We start from the raw sequence: 19,068 nt of genomic DNA on the forward strand, positions 1-19,068 counted from the left end.
GCATTTTATGCAAAGGGGCAGGGATTTTTTTTTCTGGTTTTTGGTTCTATAGACTTCAATGGATCAAATATTTGTATTGAAAAATGCAAAATGCACCTGGAATATGCAAACTTAAACCTGCATTAGGTGTGAACCAGGCCTTATGCTTGGCTAATACATAATTCCACTGACTCTACTTGGAGCTATAAGAACACTTGGGTGGTAGACTTACAAACAAATATTGCTGACGAGGAATAGAAAAAGGCATGTTTTTTTGGCACATAGATGTACGCTAAGCACAAAGATGCAAGAAACCTCCTATAAAGTACTCACCCAATGGTAGGCCACACCAACCAAAATGAAAAAAAAACAGTTCCCCCAAACATCTGACTTATGCTGGAAATGCAATAAGGAAAAAGGTACCTTCATTCACATTTGGTGGCACTGTCTCGAGATCCTGTGCCAGCAGGTCTCAGCACTCACTGATGCAGTCCAAAAACTGCAAGAAGGCTATACCCAAGTTAATAGCTGCCTTCAGCAACTCTCCGGACCACCCTTACCCGCAGCCCCAGCTCCCACACCTACCAGTGGGGCCTCGTCCTCTCAGACTTCTGCAAATCTGACCGTAGTAATGGCACTCCCCGAGCCCAGGGTTCCCACACCAGAGCTATTTTCAGGTGATCACAAGAAATACAGAGCCTTTAAGAATGCCTGCTCCCTTTACCTAGCTCTTCAGCTCTTCAGAACCACAAGCCTGGGCCCACAGTCTGATGGAACAGAGGAGCCCTTTGTTAAACTCAATCGATTCTTTCTTTGAGAGCATGGCGCAACTATATGATGACCCGCAGCGCATGGCCACAGCTGAAGCATAATCTCTCTCAAGGGAGAAGGCCAATAGAGGACTACACAGTGGAATTCCATAAGTGGGCAGCTGATACTGGCTGGAATGAGCCTGCCTTGAAATACCAATACTGTCAAGGTTTGTCCGAGGTCCTTAAGGATGAATTAGCCAGGATAGAAACCCCGTCCTCTCTAGAGGAGTTGATTCAATCAGCCACTAAATTGGATAGGCGTATGCGTGAGCAGCGCTCAAAACACTTCCAGGGGCCGCAACCTGGTTGGACGCTCCCCAGGCCAATTCCTTCCCATCCGCCTTCCCCGGCTTCTGCCGCCACTTCAGCTCCTGAAGTCAAGCCTATGCAACTCAGACTGGTCCATGCTCCTCTTACTCCTGAAGAAAGGCAACGTAGACGCCAATCCAACCTGTGCCTATACTGTGGGAGTACCGGTCATTTCCTTCGCAACTGCCCAGTGAGGCCTAGTAAGTCTTATCCACAAATTGCTGTGAATTATCAAGCCACTGGTATTCCCAAGACTTATGTTACTCTTTTTATCTCTATACAGTTAGTGGAAAAGGAAACACGCCTGCCAGCTATAATTAACTCCGGAGCTTATAGCTGTTTCTTAGATGTCTCGCTGGCTCAAAGACTACACATTCCTCTTCAAACCAAAGCACAAAGTCTCCAGGTACATTTGGCCGATGGGTCTCTCCCTCGTTCTGGACTCATTACCCAGGAAACCAAACCCATCCTTACTACCACGGACTGAGGCCATCAGGAGTTCCTGCGCTTTGATCTCATCTACTCACCCATTTTTCCTATTATCTTAGGTCTGCCCTGGCTCCAGGCGCATGAACCCCAAATAAATTGAAATACTAAAGAAGTTTCTTTCTCCTCTCAATATTGCTCCCAGCTCTGCTTCATCCCGGCTCCTAGCACTTGCTCAGCTGTAGGGATGAGCCGAACACCCCCTGGTTCGGTTCACACTAGAACCTACGAACGGACCGAAAATTTGCGCGAACTTTAGAACCCCATTGACGTCTATGGGACTCGAACGTTCAAAATCAAAAGTGCTAATTTTAAAGGCTAATTTGCATGGTATTGTCCTAAAAAGGGTTTGGGGACCCGGGTCCTGCCCCAGGGGACATGTATCAATGCAAAAAAAAGTTTTAAAAACGGACGTTTTTTGGAAGCAGTGATTTTAATGATGCTTAAAGTAAAATAAAGTGAAATATTCCTTTAAATATCGTACCTGGGGGGTGTCTATAGTATGCCTGTAAAGTGGCACGTGTTTCCCGTGCTTAGAACAGTCCCTGCACAAAATCACATTTTTAAAGGAATAAAAGTTATTTAAAACTGCTTTCGGCTTTACTGTAATGTTGCGTCCTGGCAATATGGATGAAAATCAGTGAGACAAATGGGTACCCCCCAGTCCATTACCAGGCCCTTTGGGTCTTGTATGGATATTAAGGGGAACCCAGCACCCAAATTAAAAAAAGGAAAGACGTGGGGCCACCAGGCCCTATATACTCTGAACAGCAGTATACAGGCGGTGCAAACAAGACAGGGACTGTAGGTTTGTTGTTAAGTAGAATCTGTTTGTAATTTTGAACTGGTACATTTTTAACGTGTTTAGCTCCAGCCAAAAAATCTATTTTAAGCTTTTTAGAAAACATAGGGAAGGGTTATCACCCCTGTGACATTTGTTTTGCTGTCTGTGCTCCTCTTCAGAAGATTTCACCTCACTTTCTGTCCCAATGACAAATGTTTTTAGAAAATTTGGGGTTTCTAGTGAAACAAGGATTGGTGATAAAGCATCAGTGGAAAAGAGAAACGTTTTTCCCATATTAACTCTTACAGGAGAGAATTTCCCTTCCTGGGGGTAGATTTCATCTCACTTTCTGTTGTCTCCTTCCGTTTGCAAGTAGGAGTCGTTTATAAGTTGGATGTTTGAAAGTAGGGGCCTGCCCTATATACTCTGCAGAAATGTGGGCCTTAGGTGTTGGTGTTGCCACAACACTGTAAGCCCTCACAGGGCCCTGCTGTGAAATATTAAATCAAGAATTGTAATTACATGCCCCTGTTGAACAGGGCCAGAAAAATTGGGCCTTTGGTGATGGTGGTGGTGCTGGTGCCACAACACCGTAAGTCCTCACAGTTACTCTTGGTGGGAGCTGGAACGGGCCCTGCTGTGAAATATTAGATCAGGAATTGTAATTACATGCACCTGTTGAACAGGGGCAGACAAATTGGGCCTTTGGTGGTGGTGGTGCTGGTGCCACAACATTGTAAGTCCTCACAGTCACTCTTGGTGGGCACAGAAACGGGCCCTGCTGTGAAATATTAGATCAAGAATTGTAATTACATGTCCCTGTTGAACAGGGGCCGAAAAATTGGGCCTTAGGCACTGGTGCTGGTGCCACAACACTCAACACTGCAAACCCTCACAGTTACTCCAGTTGGAGCCCTGCTGCAAAGTATTGCATCAAAAATTGTAATTACACACCCCGTTAAACAGGGGCTGAAAAATTGGGCCTTAGCCACTGGTGGTGGCGCCCAGAACCAAAAATGTTCTTACAAGCTATCAGCATGATCATTGAGGAGGAAGAGGATAATCACTCAGCATAACAGGATAGTCACTCAAAAAAAAATATTCGGTTACATCAGAATCAGGTGCTTGGTAGCTGGTGGTGATCCAAGACTGATTCATTTTTATGAAGGTCAGTCGATCGACCGAGTCGGTGGACAGACGCACCCTGTGATCGGTTACAAAGCCTCCAGCAGCACTGAATGTGCGTTCCGAAAGAACGCTGGATGCAGGACAGGCCAGTAGCTCAATTGCATACTGTGCAAGCTCTGGCCAGTGATCCATCCCGAAGACACAGTAACCCAGAGGATTTTCGGTGGGAAAGGTGTCCAAGTCAGATCTTGTCCCTAGGTATTCCTGCACCATGTAAAACAGACGCTGGCGATGGTTGCTGGAACCGATCATACCTTGGGGCTGCAGACTAAAAAATTGTCTGAATGCATCGGTCAGATGGCCACCTTCTCCACCGCTCCTTCTTTGACTGACCGAAGCCTCAGCAACACATTGTCCAGGAACAGGAGTTTGTAACCTCCCAGACTCTGGGAACGTGTTGCACAGACCTTTCTGCAAGGCCTCCCGAAGGTGTTTCATCCTCTGCTCCCTCTGCGATGGCAAGATAAGGTCCGCAACCTTACCCTTGTAACGTGGATCAAGGAGGATTGCCAGCCAGTATTGATCCCTCTCCTTGATACCACGAATACGAGGATTCTTACGCAGGCTTTGCATGATCAGGGAGGCCATGCAGCGTAGGTTTGCTGAGGCATTCAGTCTGGAGTCCTCTGGGTCACTAAGGACGACATGATCCACAGCCACCTCCTCCCAGCCACGTACAAGTCCATGGGTTTCTTGGGACTGTAAATGATCCCTTAAAGACTGCTGCTGATGCTGAGTGCCAGGCTCCACCTCCATGCTGACACAATCCTCCTCTTCCTCCTCCTCGTCCTCTTCCTGTGTGATCGGCGGGCACGCAGGAACACTGTCTGGATAAAGGGGGCCTTGAGAGCTAAGGAAGTCCTCCTCTTCCTGCCTCTGTTCTGCCTCAAGTGCCCTGTCCATTATTCCAAGCAGCGTGTGCTCCAACAGGTGGACAAGGGGACAGTGTCACTGATGCATGCACTGTCACTGCTCACCATCCTTGTGGCCTCCTCAAATGGTGACAGGACAGTGCATGCATCCCTGATCATGGCCCACTGGCATGGGAAAAAAACAAGCTCCCCTGACTCTGTCCTGGTGCCATAGTCGCACAGGTACTCATTGATGGCCCTCTGCTGCATGTGCAGCTGCTGCAGCATGGCCAACGTTGAGTTCCACCTGGTGGGCATGTCACAGATTAGGCGGTCCTTGGGCAGGTTAAATTCCTTTTGGAGGTTTGCCAGCCGAGCACTGGCATTATATGACCAGCGGAAATGCACACAGACTTTCCTGGCCTGCCTCAGGACATCCTGTAAGCCCGGGTATCTGCCCAAGAACCGCTGCACCACCAAGTTAAGGACGTGAGCCAAACAGGGCACATGGGTCAGTTGTCCCTGTCAGAGGGCAGAGAGGAGGTTGGTGCCATTGTCACAAACCACCATTCCTGCCTTAAGTTGGCGTGGCGTCAACCACTTCTGAACCTGCCCCTGCAGAGCTGACAGAATCTCTGCCCCAGTGTGGCTCCTGTCCCCCAAGCACACCAGCTCAAGCACCGCATTGCATCTTTTGGCCTGCGTAGTTGCGTAGCCCCTTGAACGCCTACGGAGCACTGCTGGTTCCGAGGACAAAGCACAGAAGAGGCCATGGAGGAAGAAGAAGAGGAGGGGTGGAGGAGAGAGGTGTGTCAGAAACACCAGTACCTGCATTTTGGAGGCGTGGTGGCGGAACAACCTCCAACACTACTGCACCTTGTCCTGCATCCTTCCCAGCTGCCAGCAGAGTCACCCAATGCGCAGTGAAACTTAGGTAACGTCCCTGTCCATGCCTGCTGGACCATGAGTCAGCGGTAATATGCATCTTACCGCTGACCGCCCTGTCCAGCGAGGTCAAGACATTGCCTTTCACATGCCGGTAGAGAGCCGGAATCGCCTTCCGTGAGAAAAAGTGGCGTTTGGGAACCTGCCACTGAGGAACTGCACATTCCACAAACTCACGGAAGGGGGCAGAGTCTAGCAACTGAAAAGGTAACAGTTGAAGTGCTAGCAATTTTGCCAAGCTAGCATTCAACCGCTGGGCATGTGGATGGTTGGGAGCGAACTTCTTTCTGCGATGCAGCAGCTGGGGCAGGGAAATTTGCCTGGTACAATCTGACGTTGGTGTACCAATAGTAGGTTGCCTGCAAGTACTTGGCTGTGACACACCTAATTCTACACCTTCATTCCTCTCAGTGCAGGTCTCAGAGAGGACTGAAGGTATAGTGAGGTTGGAGATCCCAGCTGATGAGGAGCAAGGAGAGGTCCTCTTTGTTCTTTGGTATGGGTCTTTTAGGTACGCTTGCCAACAAACTGCATGACATGGTCAACATATGTCTGGTCAAGCATGTGTTGCCCAAGCGGGAGATGTTTTGGCCATGCGAGATATGCTTAAGACATATGTTGCAAATAGCAGCGGTGGGATCTGATGCACTCATCTCAAAAAAGGCCCACACCAAAGAACTTGTGGAATAACGTGCAGAGACAGCAGTGCCCTGCACATGCGGAGCTCTGCGGTGTGATGCAGTCAGTAAGCTGCCCTTCGGCTGGCCCCTGGAGGGCATCCTGCCTCGTTGGAGATGTGCCTCCTCCTCCTCCTCCTCTCTCCTATCAGGCACCCACGTGGAGTCAGTGACCTCATCATCCCCTCCCTCCTCATCACTGGAGCAAACCTGGCAGTATGCTGCAACAGGGGGAACATGACTGCCAGATTGCTGTCTTTCTTGGGCACCCCCTCTGTCTGGGCTCACGTTCCTGCCTTCCTCTAGCTGAGTACCATCATCAGAGCCTTCAAAATGCTGGGCATCCTTCTGGAGCATGTACCCTACACTGTGGTCAAACAGTTTGAGGGACTCCTCAGGAGGACATGGTGGGGCTAGGGAAGGAGTCACTGATGACATTGAGAGAAAGGAAGAGGCTGGGTTGGCAGCTGCTTTGGCAGACAAAGTACCCTGAGTCTGGGTGAGAAAGTATGAGGATGATGAGGACGGCTTGGTCATCCACTCGACCAAGTCTTCTGCATGTTGTGCCAAAAAAAAGGCCAAGCGTGTCCCACGGCCACGTGCTGATGAGGATGCACTGTGTCCACGACCAGAACTGTTGCCTCTAGACACAGAGCCTGCTTGCCCTCTTTTATTGGCTTGTGACTGTCTGCCTCTCCTTGTTGGCCTTCCAGACATACTGTTGGCCTGCAGTGAGCTGCACAAAACTGGGATGTAAATATATATATATATATATATATATATATATATATATATATATATATATACTGCAGCTAGCAGAATCAACTGCCTGCCTGTAGTATTATTAGTATGATAACACCTGCACTTGTCTTCAAGTAGCTATACTGTAGGTGCAACTGTGCAGGGTACACAGTACAGTAACTGGAAATACTTCAAAGAGCCTACACAAGCACCTGGCTGTACGAAACTATACTGTAGGTACAACCGTGCGGGGTACACAGTACAGTAACTGGAAATACTTCAAGAGCCTACACAAGCACCTGGCTGCAGGTAGATATACTGTAGGTGCAACTGTGCAGGGTACACAGTACACTAACTGGAAATACTTCAAAGAGCCTACACAAGCACTTGACTGCAGGTAGCTATACTGTAGGTGCAACTGTGTGGGGTACACAGTACAGTAACTGGAAATATTTCAAGAGCCTACACAAGCACCTGGCTGCAGGTAGCTATATTGTAGGTGCAACTGCGCAGGGTACACAGTACAGTAACTGGAAATACTTCAAAGAGCCTACACAAGCACCTGGCTGCAGGTAGATATACTGTAGGTGCAACTGTGCAGGGTACACAGTACACTAACTGGAAATACTTCAAAGAGCCTACACAAGCACCTGGCTGCAGGTAGCTATATTGTAGGTGCAACTGTGCAGGGTACACAGTACAGTTACTGGAAATACTGTAAAAACACCTGCCTGCCTGTCAATATATTAGGAAGAGAAGAACAGGATCTAGCTAAACTGAATACAGTATATATATATATATATATATATATATATATATATATATATATATATATACAACACCTGGGATGCATATATATACACAATACACTGTAAGGGCCGTGGGCACCCCCTCTGCTTCAGATACAGCCAATATCTTCCTTAAGGAAATAATTAGACTTTGTGGCGTACCTAAGAGCATCGTCTCGGATAGAGGTGTCCAATTTACCTCCAAGTTTTGGAAAGAACTTTGTAAAACCTTGGAAATAAAAATTTGCCTCTCCTCTGTGTAGCATCCCCAGAGCAACGGCCAGACGGAGAGGACGAATCAAACTCTGGAGCAGTACCTCCATTGTTTTTGTTCTGCCTCTCAGGATGATTGGGAGTCTCTACTGCCATATGCTGAGTTTGCATACAACAACTCCATTCACTCAGCTACTAATCAAACACCTTTCTGGGCAAACTTTGGGTTCCACCCTCCTTTCCTCCCTAACATCATCCCTGAGATATCTGTCCCTGCTGTACAAGACCGGATAGCCTCCATTCAATGTAACTTTCAGAAAATTCAGGATACTTTACAGAAAGCTCAGGACAGTTACAAGAAAACATTTTGACCGAGGAAGGAAGGAGAACCCAGTCTTCAAAGTTGGCGAGGAAGTCTGCTTGTCAACCGCAAATCTTAGATTACCTCTGCCCTCACGGAAACTTGGGCCAAGGTTCATTGGGTCTTTTAAAATTAAGAGAATGATCAACCCTGTGGCATTTGAGCTGCCATTACCCAACTCTTACTAAATACACCCTGTATTTCATGCGTCCCTACTGAAGCCCATTGTGTCCGGCCCTTTTCCTGGAAGAAAAGAATCCCCCGCAGTTAAAGTGGACGGGGAAAACAAATTTAAGGTGGAGTCTATTCTGAGTTGCAGGAAGAGGGGCAGACAACTCCAATATCTAATTCAATGGAAGGGATATCCTCCTGAGGATAACTCCTGGGAGCCCGCTAGGAATCTGCATGCCCCACGCTTGATCCAAGCCTTCCATCGGGAACATCCAGAATTGATGTCCAGTCTGGGCGTCCAGAGTCCGCCCCTCGGGGGGCACTGTCAGAGAAGGGTTCTTTCCAGCCCCATCCGCCGTATTCCTGCACGCATGCGCGGCAGAATGCCGCTCCAGCGCACGCGTGTGTGTGGGCCGATGGAGCGGCTCACGTGTGCGCAAAAGCGCACGCCTGACGTGACACTTTGGTGGGGTTATTTAAAGCGGCTCTGGCGTCCAAACGGGTTGCTGGTTTGTCTTCAGCTTCCTGTTTTCCATACTTGATTGCCTGTTGTGACCCAGGCAGTTCCTGACTACTCTGCTATTCTCCTGGATATGACCCCCGGCCTGCTTAACGGACTTTGCCTTGCCTTCTCCAGTGTTTGACCCTCGGCCTGCTTAACGGACTTTGCCTTGCCTTCTCCAGTGTTTGACCCTCAGCCTGCTTAACAGACTTTTCCTTGCCTTCTCCAGTGACCCGGATTGCCTGCCTTCTCCAGTGTTTGAACCTCGGCCTGCTTATGGACTTACCTTGTACCTCCTGTATCCGATCCTCAGCCAGTTCTGGAATTCCTGCAAACCTTGGATCAGCTCTGCAGCCTTTTCTCAGGAACTCTACTACCTGCTGGTGGCCAGTGCCTCTTTGTGCCACCCATTCCCTGTACCACCTCCAGGGGGCGGGGTGCGCTTAGTCGCAAGGGGGCGAACCACTCTCGGCATCTCGGCCTCGGTAAGTACTCGCCTGACAGCATCCCTGATGGTTTCTGTTGGGAATGTTTTGGATACGAGGCCAGAAGTGTAAACCTGGGCAGAAGGGTGTGAGTTAAGGGCTAAAATTGCCATCATTATGGAGCCTTGGAAACAAAATTTGTTTAATACACTTGACATATGCTGCCAATGCCAACTCTATTGAACGCCTTCTCTGTGTCAATGGACAGCAGCAGGGAAGGTGTTTGAGTAGTTTCTATAAAATGCATAACATTCAAAATTCTCCTGGTTGCATCCAAGGATTGTCTTCCACTCACAAACCCCATCTGGTCACTTTGTATTAGAGAAGGTATGATATTGGCTAGGCGGTGCGCTAGTAATTTGGCATATACTTGGCATATACTTTGATATCTGTATTCAGGAGTGATATAGGCCTAAAGTTGGATGGGGTAATGAGATTTTTCCAAGGTTTGGGTAGCGTTGCTACATAGGCTTTTAACATCTCGGGGGTTGAGGAGGAGGTTTGAACTTGTGTGGAGAACACATGGGTCAGGTGAGGGTTTAGTTCTGTGCTGAAAATCGTATAGTATTGCCCCCAGCCCGATGCCTCCGTGTTCACCTGAATCAACCCGGCGATTTGACCTGGCTGGATGAGCTTTTTTCTCCCTGCAGAACTTGGCGTCTGTTCGGCTGCCTGGCTCCCCTGTCTCTGCCCGTGCTGGAGTGTGACGCCGGAGCAGCAGCGCAGCCGCCCGGGAGAGGACGTGGATCCGAGCCCTCAGAGCAGGGAGGAGAGGGTCGGGCTCTCTGTTTGAATGGTTACCCGGGCAACGGCTTCGGCACTAGCGGGAGGAGGCGGCTGGGACGGCGTGTGTTAACAGCAAAAGGAGCCATCACCAGGAGCGTCAATGTGCTGCCCAGCCGGCTGGCAGCACTAAGGTACCAGCTACTGTGATTATTCAAAAGCGGACTGTCTCTCCCCTCTCCCCGAGGGTCGGGTTACCGCCACGGACGGGGGGGGTGGAGGCTCAGGCAGCCTGACATACTGTTACACAGCGATCCTGTCTTTATTAGGGAGAATATACTTCCTGACAGCTGGTGGGGGGCTGTATCAATAAGACAGACCCTAACCTATCGCCATAATAAAGAATCTTAACAGTGCTGAAATACCTGCTATTTTAGGTTGGTCAATTATCCCAGCAGCAGCTAGAAGGACATTACCGGGTCTGAGACAATACTGAGGGAAGTGAGAGGAGGAGGGGGGAGGGGAAGAGAGGAAGGGGAAAAAAAAAAAAAGTGGCAGAGTATCAACTCCACGCGTGGTTAAACCCTCTTATATATCCCTCTGGCTCATACAATAAGTCAATACAATAAGTCATGACTAGGAAAAAGGGAGAGGAGCTGCAACAACAGGAGAATACTAGCTCCCAAATGACCCGCACTTCAAAAGAGAAGGGGAACCAGGCAGCAGCTGCAGCAGCGGCCAAACTGGAAAAATTTGCGCACCCCTCTACCTCATCTCCATCTAAAAGCACTCAGCAGCAGCAGCAGGACAGATCTCAAGCGGGAGGTTCAGGGGACAGGAAGAGTCTAGGAAAAGGACCAGCGGTAATGCACACAATAAAAACGGCGAGCAGCAAAAGCTCTGCGGGTGAGCCCGAGGGATTAGCGACTAATAATGCCACTATGCAAAACTCACCAGTAGAAGCTGAACCCACACTGAAAGACGTTCTATGCGCTGTCAATTCCTGTAAGGCCTCCCTAAGCGACCTGTGCGACCAGCTGACAGGGCTAAAGGAAGAGTTAATTATAGTAAGCCAAGAACTGCAAAGGACTATTGCCAGAACAACTACACTGGAGGAGAGAGTGAGCCAGATTGAGGACGATCTAACCCCACTAAAGCAAGAGCTTAAGGCATTAAAAACGCAGATGGGTCTACATAAAGCTAAAATGGAGGAAATGGAAAACAGGTCCCGCAGGAACAACGTGAGGGTGGTAGGCCTACCGGAGCGGTGTGAGGGTTCCCACCCCGAGGAGTTTTTGGAGAAATGGCTCAGGGGAATATTCGGGACGGAAACCTTCTCTCACCTTTTTGCTATTGAAAGAGCCCACAGAGTGCCAACTAGGGCCCCACCATCAGGGGGATATCCCAGACCAATAATCATGAAGCTTTTCAACTACAGAGATAAGGTAACCTTGATGCGTAGGGCCAGAGAGCTGGGAGATATTCTGCACAACGGAGCCAAGATTTTATTTTTCCCCGACTACTCCCCCGACCTCCAGAAACGAAGGGCTGAATTTAGGGACATTAAGCGTAACCTACGGAATTACAAAATAGAATATGCCCTGCTGTATCCTGCACAGCTACGTATCACTGCCCTAGGGACTACCCATTTCTTCGACACAACAACAGGGGCAACAAAATGGCTGGAAGATAACAAAATGGACCTGCAGAGCTAGGGGTTGAATAAGGCTAGTTAAACTTGGAAAGGAAAGGAGGAAAATTTATATTTTTTTATTTTCTATTTTATTTATTTTTTTCTATCTGTTGTTTTCCTCACAGCCATAGGCAGATGACACGGGGGAGGGGGGAAGGGGGGGCGTGATAGATGGAAGCACGGACAAATGATGTGATTTCACTAGCTATGAATGTTATGAATGTTTTAAGTGTTGCTTTGAGGGCTTGGAAGAGGGCTGTGGGAGGGGGGGAGGGGGGAAAGAGTGTGGTAGTAAGTCACAATGCATTTTTCCAGTATATGAGAGGGGAGTTATTTCTAGAATGGCTGGGAGGGAGAAAAAAGGTCACAAGTGCAGCCCCTAGGGCTAGCCTAATTAGGCAGGAGGGGGGGTCACGAACAAGGGTGGTGAGGAGGGGGATGAATAAAGTTGAAGGGGGGGGGTTTACGGTGAGATACAGGGTTGGGCAATGGGGCGCACGTAAGGCACACACAGTTAGGAGGGGGGGGTTTATAAAAGTAAAGTATATTGGCACACGCGATTTGTATTTGCAGCCAGGAAATGCAGAGGGGGGAGGGAGAGGTCCCTGGATGCGGGGGCTCTTTGCCCTACCCCACTCTTTTTCTTTTTCTTTTCTGGTTAACACAACCACAGAGTTGGCAAGTTTTGTATTCACTAATGCACGAATGAATTGCCTCTTCTTTTTGGGCATTTTCTTTTTTTTTCTTTTTTTTTCTTTCTCTCTTTGTTATTCCTGTTTTTCTCTCCTCTTTTCTTTTATTCTCCACTTCCGTTAGATGCCTTTGAAAACGCTAAAAATAGGTTCCTGGAATATTAGGGGCATGGGCGATCCGGCCAAAAGGGCAGCAGTGTTCTTGGCGATGGAAGCTTATGGCGTTGAACTGGCTTGTCTGCAGGAAACTCATCTCACCAACGATACCAAATTACACGTTCGGAACCATAAATTTCAAGAACAGTATCATTCAGTCTACACCTCGTATTCAAGAGGGGTGAGCATATTGGTGGGAAGAGGTATTTTCCTGCAGGGAAGCCAGAATAGACGCACTGGGACGCTATGTCTTTTTGAGCTGTGTTGTGGAAAATAGGCCTCTGGTGTTAGCAAATATTTATATCCCGCCTCCGTTTAAAACAGAGACCATTTTGGATCTGTTGGAGTTTGTGGACAGTATGGTAGACGTACCGATAATACTGGTGGGGGATTTTAATGCAGTTTTGGATAATAAAATGGATCGGTTTCCGCCTGTGAATCGGGCGGAGAGATTATCAGAGGGGCGCCTAGGCCAACTTCTGGAAGAATTTGGGTGGTGCGACCTATGGAGATCTCACAATCCAAACACCCGGCAGTACTCCTGTTATTCAGGGTCATATTCTACTCTCTCGTGCATAGATATGGCAGTAGGTAACAGTGAAGCTCTGCAATTAATAGGGAACATAGAGTATAAGCCGAGGGGAATCTCAGATCACTCTCCCTTGACCTTGACCCTGAACCTAAACACTAGACCTGGCCAGAAAAGGTGGACAATAAAGCCACTTTGGTTGGATTTAATAAGCAGCCCAGTAGAAGTAACCTCCAAATTAAAAGAGTTTGTAACATTCAACTCAGGTACAGCACCAGCGGGGGTAGTGTGGGATACCCTAAAAGCATTCCTTAGGGGACTATTACACCAGCAGGTCGCCATAGTAAAGAAAACGTCAAGGGAATGGGAGGTTAGGGCTAGTAGGGAAGCCATGGAATCAGAAGCGCAATACGTGGCGGACCCAACCCCTGAAAAACAGGAGATTTGGCTCAACAGACAACAAGAGTACAGAGAAGTAATTAATAGAAGAGTAGAGAACAAAAGACTTTTCCAGAAACAAAATTATTTCGGTGAAGGGGAGAAAGTAGGCCGGATGCTTGCACTTATAACTAAGTCTAATCTATCTCCATCGGCCATTTTCTCAATTAGGACACCGGCTGGAGAGATTACTTCCGATCCCGCCGAGGTCTTAGAGACTTTCTCTGCGTTCTATAGGGACCTGTACAGGTCGCGCCGGGGGTCGGACCGGCGCGATATGGATGGGTTTCTAGAAGGGGTGGATCTGCCCTTGCTTTCGGAAAGGGACAGGAGTGAGATGGAGTCTCCTCTGACCCTGGAGGAGTTGCAAAAGGCTGTCGCGGAGCTGTCAGGCCAGAAATCTCCCGGTCCGGATGGATTGCCACTGGAGATTTATAGAAAGTACGGGGAGGTGCTGCTCCCGGAGCTTTTAAAAGTACTGGAGCAGTCGATCAAAGACGGGAGGCTGCCCTCATCAATGTTAGAGGCTGATATAATAGTGATACCAAAAGAGGGGAAAGACCAACTGGAAGTCACCTCATACAGACCGATATCATTGCTGTGTTCAGATGCCAAGATTGTTGCAAGGGTGCTGGCATCCAGATTAAACAAATGTATTGCAAAACTTGTGCATCCAGACCAATCGGGGTTTATCCCCGGTCGGTCTACCAGTACTAATATCAGAAGGGCTTATTTGAACCTCCAGGTACCAACAGAGAATGTAGGGTCTAGAGCTATACTGTCTTTGGATACCGCCAAGGCTTTCGATAGCCTGGAATGGGAATATCTCTGGTGGGTGCTAGAGAGGTTTGGATTTGGCCCTGTATTTATCAGCTGGTTAAAAATCCTATATAAAAACCCAAAGGCAAGACTCAAGATAAATAATGACTACTCGGAAAGCTTCCCCCTCGTGGGAGCCACTGGCGGGAGCAGTGAGATCATCATCCGAACTGCAGGGATTTCATAGAAAAGGGGAGGAAGAGCGAATAGCGCTTTTTGCGGACGATGTCCTATTTTTCCTGGGGGACACAACTTCTTCACTGGAGAAAGTGATACAACTAGTGGAGGACTTTGGAAAGTTCTCAGGATTGACCATCAACTGGGAGAAATCATCGCTCCTGCCGGTTGATCCATTGGCCAATCCTATTTCGATGAGCTTGCCCCAACTGAAAGTTATGGAGAAAATGAAGTATTTTGGTGTTGTGTTATCCAAGGACCCCAGTGCGTTCATTGAGGACAACTTGGTCCCCCTCCTATCAAAACTTAAAAAAATGCGATATCTGGAGTAGACTCCCCTTATCTGTGGCGGGTCGGGCCAATCTGATTAAAATGGTCTGGTTGCCTCAGTTGTTATACCTGCTCCACAACTCCCCAGTTTGGATTGGGGAGAAGTGGTTCCAAAGAATTCAATCCCTTTTCAGGGAATTAATATGGAAAAAAGGGCAGGCCAGGATAGGTTTACAAAAACTGCAGTGCCCCGTCACGGAGGGGGGGACTGGTGGTTCCCCATCCGTCTACCTATTTCCTGGCAGCCCAGCTACAACAACTTGGCGGATGCGCCATTGATGGAGGGGGGAGTAAGAGTGCTCAAATGATCTTACAGGGAAGCCCACATAGTTCACTAGTGGAAGCACTGGAGGCAGATTCACTACAAGGAGAGATCCCGACACTTAAAATGATTACTAGGGTTTGGCAGACAACTAAGCGAATAATGGGGTATAAAGGAACCTCAGAATACTCACCAATTTGGAATAATAAGAACTTGCAGGAATTACTATCTGTTGACAGGAACAAGTTGTGGGAAAGGTGCGGGATAAGCCGGCTGATACAGCTATATGTGGGGGATACCCTGAAATCCTTTGAGGAACTGAGGCATGAGCACGGGTTGCCAAATCGTGTATTCTATAGCTATCTACAGATTAGGCATGCCTTGAGCAAGCAGCTCGGTAGGTAACCCCCCACATGGTGTAGGATTCCACTACTACAAACAATAATTAAATCAGAGACCTCTAAGGGGTTAATCTCAGAGATATATACCCAATTAATAAAGCGAATAAATATGCAGGTAGGCTTCCCTGGGGGCAGGGACAGATGGACGGCCGATGTGGGGGAGATAACGGACACACAGTGGAAAAGGATCCTGGAACTTGGACCAGAGGTGTCGGTCTCACCCTCACAAAAAGCCTCCCATCTGATGCTGTTGCACAGATCTTACTACACACCAAAAAAGCTTTTTATGTTTGGCCACAGAATTAACGATGAGTGCCCTAGATGCAGAAGAACAGGCGACTTAATCCATATGGTATGGAGGTGTCCAAAACTAGTCAGGTATTGGTCCGAGATTTTAAAGAAAATAAATACCACGTTTAAAATTAATTTAGAGCTTGATCCCAAGACTTGTGTGCTGGGACATGTTAATAATGGGCTGAGAGACAGGAGCACAGCGGTAGCGGTAGCAAGATGCCTGTTTCAAGCCAGGAAATTAATAGCACAGTCTTGGCAATCAAGAACCCCCCCAACTCCGGAAGATTGGATTAGAACCGTCAACTCCACAGTGTGGAATGAAAGGACATTTCACATTAGGTCAGGCAACTATAATAAGTTTGTGAGATTGTGGAATTTGTGGGTCCAAGCAATGCCATGCCCGCAATCAGTGCTACTTTAGCGCTGAGAGTACTTGCCTTCTTATTAATGGAGTGCGGCCGAGTTAGGAGTAGCTTAGAGACAAGAGAGAACAATACACAGAACCGATGCTGTCCATTGGGTGTGCCTTGGAATTATGGGGGTCCAATAAGGGAGGGTCACAGGGGGGTGGGGGGGTGGGCTTAATCAAGAGAAAAGTAATAATACATAAATATGTATAATAGTAATAATAGGATATGTGGTCAACCGGTTTAGAGGTAAAAAAAAAAAAAAAAAAAAGAAAATCGTATAGTATTCATTTGGCAGGCTGTCAGGTCCCGTAGATTTGCCGTTGGGTTGAGATGCCACAACCTTTCCTATTTCACCGGTAGTGAATGGGGAGTTTAAATGCAAGAGCTGTGACTCTGATACTTTAGGAAGATGTATTTTTCTTAGGAAACCAATAATACCCTCCATCAAAGGTTGGGGAGTATGGGGGTCATTTTTGAGATTGTACAGTGCCCCGTAGTAATCTGAAAATTGTTTTGCAATTTCCTGTGGGTTGGTTACCTTATGTTGATGGGTGGGATGGATCAAGTTTGAGATCCTTAATTTGTATTGTGCAACTTTAACCCTGTGGGCCAGGAATTTGCCTGCTCAATTGGCAGTAGCATATGAATTTTGTTTTAAGCATCTTAAGTGTTTGTCGTACTGTTGTATTAACAGAGTTCTTAGTTCTTCTCTGAGGGCACAAATGGAACTGGATAGCTTATTACTGGTGTGCAATTTATGGATTTCAGCAGTGAGTTTTAGTGAGGCATAGGTTGTAGCATCTTTTGACTCTAGCTCCCTGTTGGATTAGTATGCCTCTTATGAATGCTTTGTGTGTATTCCAAGAGATATATGGGTCTTCAGCTGACCCATAATTGGATGCCAAGAATTCACGAAGATGTTGAGCAATTAATGCTTCAAAGGAAAAGTTCCTTAGAGTGATAGAAGTGCAGTCTAAGTAAGACGTCTCTGGGCACATCATCTGGCAGAAAGTAGGGTTCCGGTACTCTATGTATTCTTTATACTGTTAGCTAAAGAGCCGATAGAGCAGGTGCAATGGTGGAAAACAATTCTTGGCCATATTGTGGTAGCTGGGCAGTTGGTACCATTTCAGGTATCTCTCTTATTCTTATGTTTCTTCTAGACCTGTCTTCCAGGTCAGCTATTTTATCTTTTATCCATATTATAGAATCCCTGTTGGCATCAACCAGTGTGTTGAAAGATGTAGAGTATTCCCCCAGTACTTTTCCACATGATATTATCTGCCCCCTTTGCTTGAAACTCCTTCTGGCATTTCTTCACTGTGGAAATCATATCATTGTGCAGAGGTGATCTGAGAGAAATCAACATGTCTTTTAAAACTGTGTCTGACACTGGTTGGCCTGATGTGGGGAATCTAGCAATGGAGTCAGATGCAGTGAGTTTATTAGGCCCTTGATAGGCCTGAGGCCCACTCACCTCCATGTTTGGGCCCCAGTGTACATCTCCCAGGGAGGCCATGCATTGCTTAATTTTAGCTGGGCTTCTTGTTGTGGGTGTGGAGACCTGGATGATCCGCTGGTCGAGAGAGCTTTTGCCCCAGCCAGATAGAGGGTTTTGGAGCTGGATGGAAAGGTTTGCGGCCTGCCGTTTGGCCATGGGCGCTGCTGCCATTTTATTGTGGACCTTTGGCGGCTGTGGGGAAAAGCCTGTCAGCTTGCGTAGCTGCGATGGCAGTTCTTTCCTGCTCCATGACATTCTTCCTGGTTGGTCGTGTCTCGTAGTGTGGCTGGATCCTGTTTGGGGGCAGATGGGGCTCTGATGGACATGGATTTCCCCAGCTGTCTGGCGGAGCTCCTAGGCTAAGCGGCCATCACGGAGCACCTACACAACTATTCTGAGCTAATGCAACAAATTCTGCATATACAGAGAATTAATATTTCTCCTAACATTGCCATTGTACAATTTATTTTGTCTAATAAAATTCTACTCACATTTGATATTAATGTGATTTTTGCAAAATAAAAACTTTTATATTTGTTTTGTATATATATATTTTTGTTTTGCAATTGTATTTTATGATACAATTCAATTAATTTTCTGTTTGTACTACAATATACTGTTTTCAATAAAACCTTATTGTAAAAAAAAAAAAGAAAAAAAAGGAGAACAAAATACAACTATCTACAGTATGTATTATTTTTGTAAAACCTGATTAGGTGGCCAGTTTTTTATCCAGACTCTCTAATGGCTACTTTGGTGTTTCCGTAGCCAGTCTAACATTGCTTATGACCTTATCTAATTAGAAAACAACAATGGCAGCCACTCTGATCTGTAGAAATTAGCCAACAAGGGAAATGTACACTTGGGCGATATTCAAAATAATACAAAGGGGGTCACCAGTACACTTTTAAGCTGGTCAGCAAAAAAGCTAGCTAGGTTTAAAGAGTAACTCCACTTTTGTTGTGAAAAAAACACTCTCCTCTGGGTGATCTATGTATACTACAAGGATTTTAACAAACTTTGTTGCAGATTCCTACCTTTCGTTATTCTGAAAAAAATGCCTGTGTATTACTCTGTGCCCATGTGCTCAGTGAATCTAATGGGAGTGGTTTCATAATTATCAACCATCTGCTGCACCTGCAGGTTTCCAGTGAGGAAAATTGCAGGGTACGCATCCCTTTAGATGTGATTTCCTATTGGGAGTATCTCACCAAAAATGACATTTTTGTCGCAAGAGATGCCTGATATCTGACTTGTATTTTAGTGTAGACTTCTGGGAAAATCAGTGAGCCAATCACACAAGCAGGAAATGATGTTTCTGGGGGTGTTCTGTACACGTGCTTTATGTGTA

The sequence above is a fragment of the Aquarana catesbeiana genome, linkage group LG11 (assembly GCF_042186555.1).
Source record: "Aquarana catesbeiana isolate 2022-GZ linkage group LG11, ASM4218655v1, whole genome shotgun sequence".
Classification (NCBI taxonomy): domain Eukaryota; kingdom Metazoa; phylum Chordata; class Amphibia; order Anura; family Ranidae; genus Aquarana; species Aquarana catesbeiana.